Consider the following 17322-nt stretch of genomic DNA (forward strand, 5'->3'; position numbering starts at 1 on the left):
AATGGTTTATTGGATGATATTTAAAAAAAAAAATAGTGATAAAGACTATTGGATTGCTCCTAAACTTGTAATTTGAGGTGTGGGATTGTGATAAAATAATGATATCTACATCAAAGCAAATAAAAAAAAAACTCAATTATAATGAGGGGAAAAGATTAAATTTAGAAAAAGGATCAAAATCTCGATGGCTAGTGCAATGCCACAAGCTAGGCGAAGTTTTTCAAACATGATGCTAGGATTTATAAAGAAGTTAAAGAAATTTGAGACTTGGGTTGATTAATTGATTATCATTAAAAAAAATAACAGCTTTAATTTAATAACTTTAAAAATTAAGTAAATTTGAGTGAATTTTTTAAATTTGGGTTGATTTTTTAAAATTATAACTTGTGATATCTTACTTGAATTCAATTAAAAAAATTAATCTCCAACCAATTTAATATTAAAAAATAAAAATAAAAATCAAAATCAACCTAAAAAACTTATAAAAGCATAAAAATAACAATAAAAAAAATGAGAATTAATCTTAATAAAAATAAAAAAACGATGAAATAACAAAAAAAAGAAGTATATTCTATAAATTATATCAAATAAAAAAATAAAAAAAAATCAAATATGAGAGTCATATCTCCTTCAATTGAAACCTCAGTTTTCTTCGAATCATCGATAGTACAAACAACAGTTTCAAAAGGGAAAGTGCCTCATGAAGTCGGTCGCTTGTTTAGGTTGCCGCCGGAGTTGGAGTTGACAAATAATTCCTTACAAAAACACATAGCGGCTAATCAATCGAGTTGTTCGAAGTTGAAAATCCTTGGCTTTGCTTCATGTTTTGATCCTGGTGTTCTTGTTTTTATTTTTTATTTGTTTCTCAAGGAAGCTCATCAGTCAAATACTTCAAGCACGTAGTCCTTTCGGAACTAGATGGTATTGCCGAAAGGACTGATGGATATTGTTGATCATGCCCTCCTTTGGAACTAGAAGGGAAGGAAGCATCCAGCAGCAATAGCCGGAAACAAGAAAAAGTGCACAGTATGCGCAATGTCCTTACTTCTATACTTGAGATTGGTGTTGCACGTTCAGAAGAATCACCAAGAGAACGAATGAACTCATGCGATGTTGTTAAGGAACTACACCCAATCAAGCTTGCTGACTGAAAATGGGAAGAAATAAGTGCATAAGGTAACAGCCTATGTTACAAAATAATAAGTGCTTCACTAAGTTTTTCCCGACTCTGTACAAGATCCACAAGCAAGTCTGATTACATTGCCCAAAGCTTGTGTTGACAGTGAAATAGTTCAGGAATCTGAAAGAACAGAATAACCTCAGACAACGGGCTAGCATTGCAGATTCTTTCTTAACTCATCCTTCACACCGGATGAAGGAATTGTAGCTTAATATGAAACACTCTGACAGACATCAGTGATCTGTTCGGCTCAATGTAGAGTCACACAAGTGTTCAATATTAAAACTACACCGTAGCTTGGGAAACTTGTAATATTTTATTGCTTCATCAATGTTTCCACAAGTACCTTTCATGATTTTTAACAGCTTTAATTACTTGCATAATTCTTTTTGGCTGGCAGTCATTGGCTGCGTTGGTATTAAAGACTGGTAGTACTGTTCAGCAGCAGGCAGAGAGGTTTTTCTTCGCGAAGTTTGAACCAGTTTTTGTTTACCAGAGCAGGATTTAAGATCAGTTTCAGTTTTGCAGGCTCTGACTTGTAAGAGTTTTATAAGCTTAAGAACGAAAAAGATTTGATAGAGTTAAAGCTTTTCCATTTCATATTTGGTCAATTTCAATGATGAACATGAGGCAAAGTTTCTCAGAAATTTCTTTCAAGTTTCTCCAAAAAGAGGGAAAAAATCCATCCTGAAATTGATTCATTTTTCAAATTATTATGAAATTAATCAGCAGCCTCTATCAATAAGTTCTAAAGATGCACCGTAGCTTCAGTGCTTCACACCTGGAGTTGGAAGGCATATGCTATCTGGCCAAGGAGTTATTTTCCTTTCACATTTCAGCTAGCTATGGATTAACTGGATTCTAAGGATCCATTGTAAAGGATCAGTTTCTAAGGTAATGTTGATAGAATCTCAGGTTTTTAATCTCATAGTTCTAAACTAAATTGTAGAGAAACTAATAAAGAAAAACTTTAATATATTCTAAAAAGTCTTTTTATTCAATAATCTGATAAGAAAATTAACACATCAACTATCTATACAAAGATAAAACTCATCTAATTAAAAGAATTCAAAGCTAAGTAGTAAAAATAATAAGATTCGAAATTAAACAGAAAATAATTAAAATAGCAAAAACAACAACTTCACTGCCTAATTTGAAGGCTTCCTGGGATTTCTTCAGTAATTAAAACGTGTTATAGCACCTGGGCATATCCGCCAACTCTATAGAATTGGACCTGTAGAGTTTCCTCATCAAATTTATATATATCCAATGATCAAATCTAAAATTATATCTGTTTTTGTTAAACTGAACGTTTGATATGTTTAGCCTTTGTCACTGACTTTGTCTTTTCTATATGTTTTATAAATGCATTGGCAACACGTTTCACCTCGGTTTCTTGCCCTAAAAAAAGAAATTCGTAACAAGAAAAGATCAACATGAACAAGTCTAAAATATCACTGTTTTTTTCCTCACATTTCACTGATTAATAGCATTCCCTTTTCTGCAGAAAAATCATTTAACTGTGTTTATCAGAAACTACTTTAACAATTTTGCTCATGAGCTGGAACGTACAACTGCAAAAGATTTGTAAGAAAATAACTACGCAAACAGCTTCTCATCCTTCTAGCCAGTGAAATTATGAATGCGAGGAAAACAAGCTGAGGCAGAAAATCCAACAAAGCATGAATCCCCTTTGCTGGAACTATAAAACATGAGCAAAAGAAAAGGCTGAGATGGGCAAGATCACCTCTGAGAGAATTTAATCAGTAATTATCCGTAATTAATATGCTAAGGATAGTCTTTAATTCTTAACTGCATTGCTGATTAAGGCATGCTTCGGAAACAAACTAGCACTCAAGCGAAACTTACAGGAAAGCGACCAAATGAGGTTTGTAGGCTTTGTTTTTGAATTTTTGTTTCTTATACTTGGTTTTTGAGTGTCGAATTTGGGTGTAACTTTGGCGTTGTTAAAGTGTTTTTAGGCATTGAAGAAGCTGGCTCGCTGTAACTTATGTACCTTTCTTACTCGATGCAAGTTTATGGTTACCTTTCTTCACCTACAAGTGGTGGTAGTGGCTCGTTTACTCTGTCTGGTCCATCGGACATGTCCTGTTTCTGTGAAAGATTCTTCTTATATTGCATATACATGTTTCCTGTACATGCAATATAAATTTGAGTATCTAAAAATTAAATAAGCACATGTATTTTTTTTAAAAAATATTCACATAAATAAATAAAATTATTATTAATTTTTTTTTTAAAAAAATTGATTTGTAATGACTTTATTTAATTGTAAAACCAAGTTAAGATTTGTGTTTTGTAAGGACTCGAATTCAAGTGTGTATTACAAAGCATGATTTGATGTTTTAAAGAATTTATTTAATTTGACTTTAAAAAGTATATTTGATTTGTCTTTCTTGTTTGAAAAAAATTTCTAATCTCTTTTTATTTATTGATTTGTAAGGGCATCAGATCTTTTACTAATATTATTTAATATTATTTTATTATTTTATTGATTAATTTTTATTTATAAAATCTTGTATTTATAATAAAATATTTTAAATATCTTATTATATATATGTATACCCTTTAGTTGGTTTTCCCTGGTAGATTGGTCTTTCTAGAAGACCCTGTTGGAGATTTTCTTGGAGGCATTGGCTTCAGAGTCAGATTGGCTTCCCATCTTGGAAGTTACTCTGGCGTTGGATGAGGAATCGACCGGGAGGGCGGGAGATGAGGGATCTCTTGCTTCGAGTATTACCTGTACATTTTCAAGAAGTGAGAAAAGATACTGTGAGAAATGAAATTCCTTTTTTTTCAAAGGTTTTTTGGTTTTGCAAAATCTTCCTTATCAAGCCTAATTAGATTTATGAACAACGATGCATCTCCTTTTTTTTTTTGTGTTTGTTTTCTTTTCTTTTCTTTTCTTTTGTTATCTTTCAGTTACATTCTTTTCAAGCCCTGATTATATGAAATTAGGTTTGGAATTATAGTAAAAATATCAAATTACAAGTTAAAAGATTAAAAAGTAGAATATGCAGAAAATAAATGGTCAACCATAAATACACAACAAGTTTTATTTGATATAAAACTTTATTTTATTAATGTTTGAGTCCCTAAGTTAGAGAAAAAAGAGAAAAACTTACTAGAAAATAAAAAAAAATTATCCATTTATCCATTTTTTAGCAAAGAAACTTACAATTCTTGGTATTAACAAGTTTTATTTGATAAAGGGAGTTTGATGATAATGATTTTTGTCTTTAAACTTCCATGAAAAAAGACAACAAACTCAATTTAAAGATTTTTTTTTGTTTGATTTTTAATTTAAGGTTGTTTTGAGGTTATTAAATAAAGTGGGGAAGCTTTTACGGTGTTTGAGTAGTGTTTTTAAAGTGAAAATGGGTTAGAAAATGAATTGTCCACTCAAAAACTCATTTGTTTTTTCATGACTATCACTATAGTTGCTAAAATCTAAGTTGTAGCTAAGCAAACAATGCATCATCAACTAGTATGGGTTAAACAAGAATAAAAAATATTTACCTGCCCTAGCAACGGGAACTTTGATCATCCAAGCCCGTGCTTATTGGTTGTTTTTTCCTTTATTTTTGTTTTTTTTATTTTTTTTCATTTGGTGTTGTATTTTTATGGAATTCTATGCTTAATTTTATTTTTTAATATCTTATTAATTTTAAGTTAATTTTTATTTTTTATCATTTTATAATCTAATAGAGTGCACGTATGGCTAACTTTACAAATTACCCTGTCTGAACATGTTTTAATTGCTTTTTTTTCTTGGATTTTTGTTCTTTAGACGTTAAAATTCAAGTACCACCGTACCGGATTCCATAACAAGTCGAAAACAATTAATGCGGCGGAAATAATGCCAGTGTACGAGTCTTTGTTTGGCTTCCTTGATGTAAACCGCTTGCACAGCCAAGTGGATAAGGGCCCCAAACATGTGGGTCCCACTGCTGACTTTTTTCTGCCGTCTAATTCGTGCAATCGTGCTATAAATCACTTCTCCATTGATTAAGATGTTTGAAATTATGACACGAGTGATTTTCAAAATAGTTTTTTATTTTAAAATATATTAAAACGATTTTTTTATATATTTTTTTTTGAATTTTAGTTTTAGCATATAAAAATTATAAAAAACAATGTAAATTTTTCTGCTTCTAGACTTTTGCTGGGTTGTCGAATCTGCCATATTGCCACGCATGCTCTGCATCAGGATGGGGTCTGTCACCTTCAATATTCTAAGATTTCATCTGAAAAATATTATTTCTTTCTAGTGAAGACAAGCTGGTTGTAGGAAAATGGGAGTACATTTGGTGTGGAAAAATGTACGAGATTTTAGGTTAATTAATGTTTGTCGGCAAAGGATAATAGAGGTGGTGGGACTAATTCTATGGAAGAGATGGGTTACATTAGTTTCCTCATTCTAGATTAATTAATTAATTTGGATCCCTTGGCTAAGTAATACAGTGTGTTTGTTACTGTGTTAACACTTTTTTTTTTTATTTTTTTTATTTATTTTTTATATCCATGTTAAAATAATTTAAAATTTTTTAAAAAATTATAAAAAAAATTAAAAGCACGCGGCCAGCCAGATTCTCGAGCAAGCTATTAATCTTTGTTGAAAAATAGTCAAAGATGCCAAAAACCCTACTCTAGAAGCAGGTGACTAATGAATCTTTCCTGCAGCCACAAGCCATTCTCTGTATTTGAACATGAAATAAGAGCAACGTGACTAATAAATCCAGTTTTCTACTAAGCCAAACACCTCACTTATTGATGTCAAGCTAATTATAACCATAGCATTGGAATTAATTAAATGCTATCTAGTCTTTGTACCCCTCGCTTCATTGTCGAGATGAAATTGATGGGAGTCCTTTTATATATATATATATATATATATATATATATATATATATATATATATATATATATATATATATATATATATAAAATCAGAATTAATATAGAATTACGATGGTTTTGGATTAGGATGATTGAGAATGTGATAATTGTTATAATTAAAAGTATTTTTTGTTTGAAAATATATTATAATAATATTTTTTATTTTTAAAAATTATTTTTAATATAAGCATATCAAGACAATTTAAAAACATAAAAAATTAATTTTAAACAAAAAAATACTAAAATTTTTTAGAAACATGGTTACAGCAACATCGCTAAACTCCGGCTAAAAAAACAACATTTCTTAACATCCAAGTTTCAAGCGCCTAATTCTCCTATTGAGATTCATTGTTTTTGTAAAAAAGTCGATACTTTAAATTATCATAGAATCTAAATCTTCAAGGATTATGATGTGTTTACTTAATGTTTAATTTAAATATGTGGTACGCCATGGTCAAGGATTATGGTGTGAATGTGGTCTGTGGAGAGACGCCATCTTCTTGACCATCGCCCGGTTGTAAGTCCTTAAAGAAGAAATAAATCGCACAAGTGCCGTTTTTGACGGGCTTTTCTCATTCTAACAGTAAACACATTTTAAAAAGAGTTTTATACAAATAATATTTGAAAACAACTGCTAGAACAACGGTTATATGTTCGAGTTCCAGCTTTCTTTTAAATTAATTAACTTTAATAAAAAATAATTTAAAATTCCATGAAAATTAAGTAACCACCAAGATATGAGATTTAATATCAATAAATAAAAATATAAAAAAAGAGAAGAAATAAGTTAAAATGACACATAAAAAAAAAATAAATAAAAAAATAAAAACAGATCACCAAGAACATATTAAAACTTTATTTCCAACATATTAAGTATTGTTACAAAAATATCGATAAAATATTTCTATACTAACTACTATATAAAATCATAATTGTGAAAAATTGAATAGGAAAGAACAACAATATCCTTTCATGAGTAATTAGACAATAATGATAGAGGAACAATTAAGACATTTCACATGATGCGGTAAATATATTTTTAGAGTTTTTATGAATTTTTGAAAAATTATTTATAATTATTTAAATTTATAAGTTAATAATTGAAATTTGTTTTGGAGTGTGAAAAACTTTAATAGTTCATTTTTAAATGTTTCAATATACTAAAGTTAATTGATTTGTATGTATAATTTTAATATATGGAAGTGTTTCATAAATAACTTCATTTCTAAATGAATTTATTTAATTATTTTCTATAAAAAGTTGTAGTTAATAATTCTTGACACCTCCATTTTAATTATTCTTATAGTACTGCTTTATTTGAAATAAAAATATTTCATATCCTTTTCTGATTAAAGTTTATAATGTTATTATTTTTGGATCATAATTACCAGATGTTTTACATATTATTCTTTGAATTTAATCATTAAAAAAATAAATATTTTACAAGTATAACAAGAGGTTGTAATAACATCATTCTAGTGTTGGGTGATTTTTGGAGGGAATTTTAGAGTCATTTAAACTAGTGATATATTTAAATTTTTAGTAAATTAGAAATTAAAAGAAGAAGAAGAAAACTCATGTATTGCATTGGATATTATTAAGCGTATAATTTATAATAATTCTTACTGTTAGGTTGTTAAGAGTGTTAGGTTGTATAAGGCTAATGTTGGATTTTCTTATCAGGTAAGTAATTGTTTATCTGTTTTATTAATTATTTTGAGTTAGAAAATATATATTTAGATACTAAATTATTTTTTATAATTAAAATATTTTTTCTTGCAAATTAGGTGAATCTAGCATGATAAATTATTTGTAAATAATGTTAATTATTTTGTGAAAGTAGTTTTATGATTGCAAAGCGTTTTGGATATGATTTTAAATGTATTTTGTTTTTGTGAACTTTTTATGGATTGAATATGAATATGAAGTTGATTGACTACGAGTAACATTATATTTTGGACCCTATCTTTCAGGGTTATAAATTAGTATTTATAAACATGTTTTTTTAAAATTTGATGCCTGGTTATAAAGCAAAATATAACCCATTATTATTGTAATTAGAGTAATTGTATTCTTTTAACTCTGAATTTAATTTTTAATATGAGCGTGCAATCCATATTTGTGTTTAAAATTATTGGTTTGAATTATTTAAATATATGAATGATTTATAAGTTCATTTTTGGACTTTTGAATCTTTGAAAGTATTAATATTTTGGTTTAATAAATGAATTGATTTTAAGTTATATGTATTAATTAGTAAGTTTTAGCATGTTTTGTCTAATTAAATTAAAAGGATGAAATATTATTTACTAAGTGTTAGGGAACGTTTGGGAACGCGGCTGCGGTTGCGTTCCCAAAAAATTTGAAATTTTTTTATTATTTGTTTTTGCTAAAATTTAATACGGTTTGTATGTTTTGGATTGTTTTAATGTGCTGATATCAAAAATAATTTTTAAAAAATAAAAAAACATTATTGGCATGTATTTTGGCACGAAAAGTTATTTGAAAAGCACCCACAACCACACTGCCAAACACGAAAGCACGCACCCCCTTTCTTTTTTTGTAGATGGTTTGAAAGAGAAGTAGAATTTCAAGTGGTTGCTTGGAAGTTTCTTTGATTTATAGAATTTAATATTTTAATTATTAAATTAATTTGTGATCTTTGACGAGTAATACATTTAGTTTTATTTGATTTTAAATTTAAGTTATTTGAAGTGCGATAATTTATATTGGGTTTAATTAATTTTTAATTCTAAATATTGTTTTTTACATAATATTATTTTCAGTGTAATTTATTAATCGGAGTTAAGATGTATGCCCATAAAATATACTGTGTTGTCACGAAAAAGAAGTGTTTCTAAAAAAAAAAAATTCAAAAAAAAAAAAACCTGGTTTGGGCATACTAAATGTAGAAGCAGCAAAGATTAATATTATATGAGAACTCAAGAAACGCCAAACTTAAAACTCCAAAAGGGTCGCTTGATAAGAAACTTGTCTCTAATTCATCCAATCCTGGATAATAAGGCAGCACTAATAACCTTGGTCTCCCCTGTCTGGTGCGCAGGAGATTCAAGTCACTGAGTTAGATAGATTAAATTTCGTAACTCACAGAGTCAACCTCATTGACAAAGCAAAAATGAAAAACTACAGAAGAAAATAGTTGAGGCAAGAAAAAATGGATGGCCATTTATACTTCATGCTCAAAAGTAAACAGAGCAGTGATAAAATGGAAAAGTACAAATGAGACTCGATCCAGTGAACAAGGGGCCCGGCTACCCACTCCTTGCCATTCTATTATTTACTAGCTTATGCTACAGAGTCAATACAGGAAATGGGCTACAATGGAGCATGCCCAATACTAGCTCCAAAGATCTTGATTTCATTTTCAGCACGAACTCTGTAAGAGGTTTTCGCGGTAGCTCGATTCTTACATTTAATAAAACTGACCTTGTCGCCAGTTTTAAGTTTCTTGCTGTTGATGAAAGCCTTCCAACCCCGTGTAAGGACTGGCTTCGGGTGCCCTCTCCGGCGGACGGAGCACTGAAAGGCCCAGATTTCGCCTCCCTCATCTCTAGCTTCAAACTTTACGGCATGGCCCCCGTCGAATGATGGAAGAGATTTGAGAAACTTGATAGGCACTGTCAGTCTCTTCTTAATATCAGTCTTGCTGAGGATCTTTGAGAAACTTGCCATTTCCTAGGGCAAACAGAAACGATAAGGATGCTAATGAAATGTGTTAGTGTTTTTCTTGTCTGTGCATTTATAGATTTCAGATAAGTTCCATCTCTACGTCGGATGATCACATAATTTTCTTTTCTTTTCTTTTTTCTTTTTCTTTTAATTTGTTGAGTACACCCACAGGATTCATCCAATAGATGGTCGTGAGATCTTGCGCCCCATCGGGCGATGTTGGCAACAAACCGAAGAAGATCTCACGATGGGAAACTTCATATGTTTATTCCATTAATCATATACGGTCCAATCGTTTAATTTGTTAATTAACGAATGACAATATTAATATTGTACTAATTAATAGATACTATATTTTAAAAACAAAGAATGCACGTGCAACTATGCTAGCAAATTCCATCGTGTTATCTTACCCATCTTTTCTTCGACATTGATTGCATTTGGACCAATAACCATTTAAAAGCAACCGCTGCCGTATGTGCACGTGGTCTACTGTTTGAACTTTGAACAGACTCAAGCTACGGTAATAGCGGATCAAAGGATTTGTAGTTTTTTAAAATATTTTTATTTAAAAATATATTAAAAAATATTTTTTTAAAAAAATTATTTTTAATATTAACAAGTTAAAATCATTCATAAATATAAAAAAATAATTTTAAACAAAGTAATTTATTATTTAAAAAAATCGATTTTAAATTACCTTTAAAAGAGGAAGACATGCGATATTGTAATGGAAGTTTTTTTTTTATTTAAATTCATCAAATTAATATAATAAAATGAGGTGCTTTTAAAATTATTTAAAATTTAATCTTTCAGTTTAAAGATATTACAATTGTAAAATTAAAAAAGGATCTCATTTTTTTTTATTATTTAACTGATATGAAATTTAATTAATTCACATGAGCTACAATTTTTCTCTAATGCCTTTAACGCATCAATTAAAAAATATGAAATAGCATATTTTTATTTGGTTGAGTTTAAAAAACATAATATTTACTAATTATTGTTATTTGTAAATAGGATAGGATAATTATCACACTTTTAAAGCTTGATAATTTAATATGTAATTTTACAATCAATCATCTATCTCAATCGGTCTGTAAATTAATCTAGTTGAATAAAGTGATTGACTGTTTTATAAAAAACCATAATTTTATGAATATTTTTTAAAAATATATTTTATAAGTTCAAATATAAATCTTTATTCAACTTATAGACTCAAAAATATATTCAAATTTAAATCTCAAAAAATTATACAACTTAAAATCTCAAAAAATTATATATTTAGCTGCTACTTTAATTCACCATTTCCTTTTATTTTATATATCAATTTTCCAATCTGTCCAATTTATTGTCAGCTGGATAAGAGGGTGAAGATAGATAGTGTGACCAATCAATTGTTTTCCTCCATCGAATTATAAGGAGCAGTAGATGTGATGTGATACATCATGGGCGCTACTTTTATGATTTAATTTGTTTCTTTGATATATGAAGAAATGAGTTGTTACAAAAATAGTTTTAAAATACAGCCCGATATGGTGAATCGATTTGAATCTGCAATCAGGTTGGATTTAAAAAAAATAGTTGGAATTTGGCCCAATGATCGATTTTTCATATTCAAATGATCCGTGTAAACTGTAAGGACTATGGACACCATCTATCTCTATATTGGTGTGATATTATCTACTTTGAGCCTAAACCCTCATGAATTTGCTCTTGGACTATACCCAAAAGGCATCACCTGTCCATCCTTATATACCCATGATCAAAGGATTTGTAATTTTTTAAAATATTTTTTATTTAAAAATATATTAAAAAAAATTTAAATTTTTTTTTTAATATTAACACATTAAAATCATTCAAAAATATAAAAAAATAATTTTAAGTAAATTCATCTTATTAAAAAAAACTCAATTTTAAATTACCTTTAAAGGAGGAAGACATGCGATTTTGTAATGGGAGCTTTTTTTATTTAAATTCATCAAATTAATATAATAAAATTAGGTGCTTTAAAATTATTTAAAAATTAATCTTTCAGTATAAAGATATTTAAAAAAGGATCCTATTTTTTTATTATTTAACTGATATGAAATTTAATTAATTCACATGAGCTACAATTTTTCTAGAAACGCCTTTAACTCTTCTTTTGTCAGTATCAATTAAAAATTATTTCATGAAATAGCATATTTTTCATCATATTTAATTATTATTATTATTATTAAATAAAATAATATAATTATCGCATTTTTAAAGCTTAATAATTAAATCTATAACTTTATAACCAATCTTCTATTTTAACCAGTCTGTAAATTAATTTAATTGTATAAATTGATTGATTGTTTTACACAAAAATCATAATTTTATGAATATTTTTTAAAAAATATATTTTATAAGTTAAAATATATATATTTGTTCAACATAAAGACTAAAAAATATATTCAAATTAAAATCTAAAAAAACATTCTTCACATAATAATTGTTTTCTAATTTTTAATGTTAATTAGTTTATTGATTTAACTTATCATAATAAACCAGCCGATTCATTCTAAATTTAATTGGTGTTATTGTTGTGAATTAAAATTTTATTGTAATTACCTACCAAAATATTTAATTAATATCATAATTTAAAAAAATGAAATTTAATTAAATATGACGTTCAGAACCGTGATGTCATTTCACTAAACTTTTAGCTGCTACTTTAATTCACCATTTCTTTTTATTTTATATATCAATTTCCCAATCTGTCCAATTTATTGTCAGCTGGATAAGAGGGTGAAGATAGATAGTATGACAATGGTCTACGATAGCTGTAACCAATCGATTATTTTCCTCCATCGGATTATCAAGGAGGAGTAGTTGTGATGTGATCCGTCATGGCCCTACTTTGATGATTTAATTTGTTTCTTTGATATATCAAGAAATGAGTTGTTACAAACATATATTTAAAACTTGACATAGTGGATCGACCTGGAACCCGATTGATTTAGGCCCGAAACCAGACCGGGTTTAAGAAAAAACCAGTTGGGATTTAGCCTAGCAAAACCCGGTTGACCCGGGATCCGGACGACTCGAGTAAACCCAGCTGAGACCCGACTATTTTATATATATATATATATATATATATATATATATATATATATATATATATATATAAACTACGTCATTTTACCTTTTATTGTCAAACTGATCGATGAAAACAGAAATGAAAAAACCTAATCTCGTAAAATCTACAATCCACACACTTTCAATTCTCATCTCCCAACAGAATTCACCTTCTCATAACAACACAGAAGCAGCAACAATAACCAGACCCAAATTCCCAGCAAGTCAGATTAAGAGAATCTCGACAAAGACATCAACAAAGTCAATCCATGTAACACTCTCAGATTATAATGTCATGAAATCTCAAACATTTCTTTACTAATGTCAAGTATTGAATAGTATGTCTAAGACTATGGGATTTTTATTTTTTTTTAAATTTTGGCAGAGTTTCCTTTGTTTTCTGATGTTACCAAGTTATCGAATAGACTTCATTCAATCACAATACTCAAAACTTCCACTTTGATCCAACCATCCTGGATCATATCCCATCTCATCAAATAATATTTCACATAACTATACCTCATTGTATTTTCTCAACCTTACATCATCAACAAATAACACATTAACTACAAACAATTATAAACTCAAAAGATTCATATTGAACTAATTATTACATTAACATGTATTCATCTTTTAAACATGCATAATTATAATTACTAAATATTGTTTTTGAATAGTTTAATAATATTAGTTCCTTACTCATACATTTTAAATGTATAAGTACCAAAAACAAAACATCTTCATGATACATATATTACAATCTACATATAATACAAATTACATATAAAACAAATATATTACATCCCATAAAATAAACAGATTAAAACACAAAGCCCATATTTAACGCTCTGTATCACCTCGTGAAAAACCTGTATGCATAACATTAATAAGAAATAAGAAAGATAACACATTAAAGATGATAAAGCTATTATGTTCACAAGTCTTCAAAATATATCAAATTATCTTTCATCACCAACTTACTATATATCAACATTAATAACTCATTCATAATTTATTAATCCTATACTTATAGGACCTCAATAACCAACACTCATTGCTTAATTTTTAATTTGGTAATTCATAAATTTTATCTCAAACCCGACTAACCCTCTTATATAGCCAACTATCAAATCGGTAATTCCATACGAATTACCCAACATCCAGCTATTCTCTATAAATAGCCAATCTAACCAGTAATTCCATACGAATTACCCAACATCCGACTATTCTCTATCAATAGCCAATACAACCGGTAATTCCATACGAATTACCCAACATCCGGCTATTCTCTATAAATAGTCAATACAACTGGTAATTCTATATGAATTACCCAACATCTGGCTATTCTCTATCATTAGCCAATATAAACCGATAATTCCATACGAATTACCCAACATCTGGCTATTCTCTATAATTAGCCAATACAACCGGTAATTCCATACCAACCGGTAATTCCTACTAGCCAACCGGTAATTCTATACTAACCAACCGGTAATTCAATTATAATACCAACAGTTTTTTCATCTACTTCTTCCATATCAACATGTCATAAACAACTCATAACTAATAATGAAACTATAAATTTTAAAAGAAAGTGATGAATCACTTACCGTCTGCTCGTGATGGCCCGACTCCTCCTGCCTGATGCCCTGCTCCTGGTACAACTCCTGAATCAGTCAGATTGCACTACATTATTAATTCATTATCACTTCTCCTACGTGCCTAAATTTGAAGCACGTAATATCTTTTATTTAATTGGGGTTTACACCAAAATTTTCATTCATTTGTCACCTCATTTTCAACATATAATTTTAATCAATTTTCTTCTTTTAACTCACTTAAAGAATTCTCCCATGAACTTTTCCTACCATTTATTTATTTATTTATTTCATATTCTTATGATGTTTCTTCACTTGTTCATATTTTGAATACTTCAAATAAGATAAAGAACATCATTTCTCAAACATAAAACAATCAAAACCTCATTCCTATATTTCCTCATCCTTAATTACAAGTTCTTTTCTTCAAAATTATTCAATTTCTTTCTTAATTACTACTTACATTCACTATTTCTATACTATTCTACCTCAATTCCATCATGCTTACTATTTTTTCTCAAAATCCCCAAATTCTCATAAGAACCCTAATTTAAAAAAATCAAGATTATGAGAAATTAAATCAAATTTAATTGTCATTGTCTAATAACTTACTCAAATAAACCCAAAAACACTACATTCAAGTCAGAATCTAAACTTTTCATGCTTACCAATCTAAGTTCTCCCAAATTTACTTCTCCTCCTAGTGTGGCCAGCCCTCCTCACCTTTCTTATATCTTCCTTCACTTGGTTCTTTCTTAATTTAATGTTCCAAGTCTTTTAATCTTACAAGTGTTCAAGCTCTCTCTCACTTTTTCTTGTTTTTCTCTTAACTTCTCACGTTCTTCTCTTATTTTCTTTCCACATTTGTTACTGCCCAATCAGTAGTCCATAACAGAAAAGGGGCTGCCTTGTTTTATTTTTAATGGTAAATTACCATTTTACCCTTAATGAGTCTTTTTGCTTCAATTTGACGGTCATTATTCTTTGATAGCACTAACGAGCTCCGTTCATCCTAAAATTGTAACCAGATTTTATTTAATATATTTTAAGATTCCTTATAAAATTTCATCTTAATCTGATGGTCGGATTTAAAATTACATCCAATAACGTAAAACTAGTCAAATTGTGATTTTTCGTCAAATTTCTGAATTTCTCTAAAAATTATAAAATTTTAACCCAAGCTAATGAATCATATTATAAGGCTCCACATAAATTTTCAGAATTTTTTGATAACCCGATCGAGAGTTACAAATTGTTTTTCCTTTTGTTTTATATAAAACTATTCAATTTATAATTTTTCGCCCAGAGGTTTTACATTCTCCCCTCCTAAAAAAAATTTCATCCTCGAAATTAAATTCATACCTATATAAGGAAATAATCCAGGATACTTCTTCATCATTTTGGACTCTCTCTCCCAGGTTTCTTCTTTTATTTGAGAGTTTCTCCACAATACTTTTACTAACGGCACCTTTTTATTTTGTAATTCATTTATACTTCGGTCCATAATTTGAACAGGCTGTACCTTTATAGTTAAATCTTCCCGCATTTCCATCAAAATTTATGGCAAAATTTGTGTAGGATCCAAGTTTGCTTTCCGCAGCATCGAAACATGAAACACATTATGTATTCTATCTAAATGTGGTGGCAACAGTATTTGATAGACAACCGTCCCAATTCTTTCTATAATTTTATATGGCCTGATATACCTAGGTGTTAATTTTCCCTTCATTTCAAACCGAATCACATGCTTCCATGAAGCAACCTTTAAAAATACCATATCTCCAATTTGAAACTCTAGTGGTCTCTGTCGATTATCTGCATAGCTCTTTTGCCGGTCTTGAGCTTCTTTCATCCATTCCTTTATCACCTTCACCTTATCAACTGTGATCTACACCAATTCAGGTCCCAATAATTTTATTTCCCCAACTTCATCCCAACAGACTGCAGTTCGACATCTCCTTCCATACAATGCTTCATATGGTGCCATTCCAATAGTAGATTGATAACTATTGTTATAAGTAAATTCTACTAATGGCAAGTGATCCTCCCATTGACCTTCAAACTCTAGTATACAAGACCGCAACAAATCTTCTAAAATCTGTTATGTCCTTTCAGATTGCCCATCAGTCTTTGGATGAAAAGTTGTGCTTAGATTCAATCTGGTACCCAAAGCTCGTTGTATACACGGCCATAACCTTGATGTAAACCGAGGATCCCTATCGGAAACTGTAGAAACTGGTACACCATGCAATCTCACCACCTCTTTAATATATAATTGAGCTAGTTTTTCAACCGAATCCCCCATCTTCATAGGCAAAAACAAAGAAGACTTTGTCAACCTATCCACGATCACCCATATGGCATCATGTCCTTTCCTGCTTTTCGGTAACCCAGATACAAAATCCATAGTGATATTCTTCCATTTCCATTCTGGAATCGAAAGAGATTGTAATTCTCCAACTGGTCGTTGATGCTCCACTTTCACCTACTGACATATGGCATATTTGGCCACATATTCTGCTATCTCCCTCTTCATTTTTTGCCACCAGTAACTCTCCTTCAAATCTCTATACATTTTCGTGCTCTCTGGATGAATCGCCAATTTAGACTCATGAGCTTCTTTTAAGACTTCACCTGTTAAAACTTCATCATTAGGTAAATATATTCTTTTTCCCATCACTACGAGCCCATCATTTGACACTCGAAATAAAGAGTCTTGGTCGACTTTTACATTATTCATTTCTTTCATCACTTTAGGATCTTCACCTTGAGCTTTTTGAATCTTTTCTCTCATGTCAGATTGTAGAACTAACGTTGCCAATAACATTCCTC

This window comes from Populus trichocarpa, chromosome 12 (assembly GCF_000002775.5).
Source record: "Populus trichocarpa isolate Nisqually-1 chromosome 12, P.trichocarpa_v4.1, whole genome shotgun sequence".
Taxonomy (NCBI): Eukaryota; Viridiplantae; Streptophyta; class Magnoliopsida; order Malpighiales; family Salicaceae; genus Populus; species Populus trichocarpa.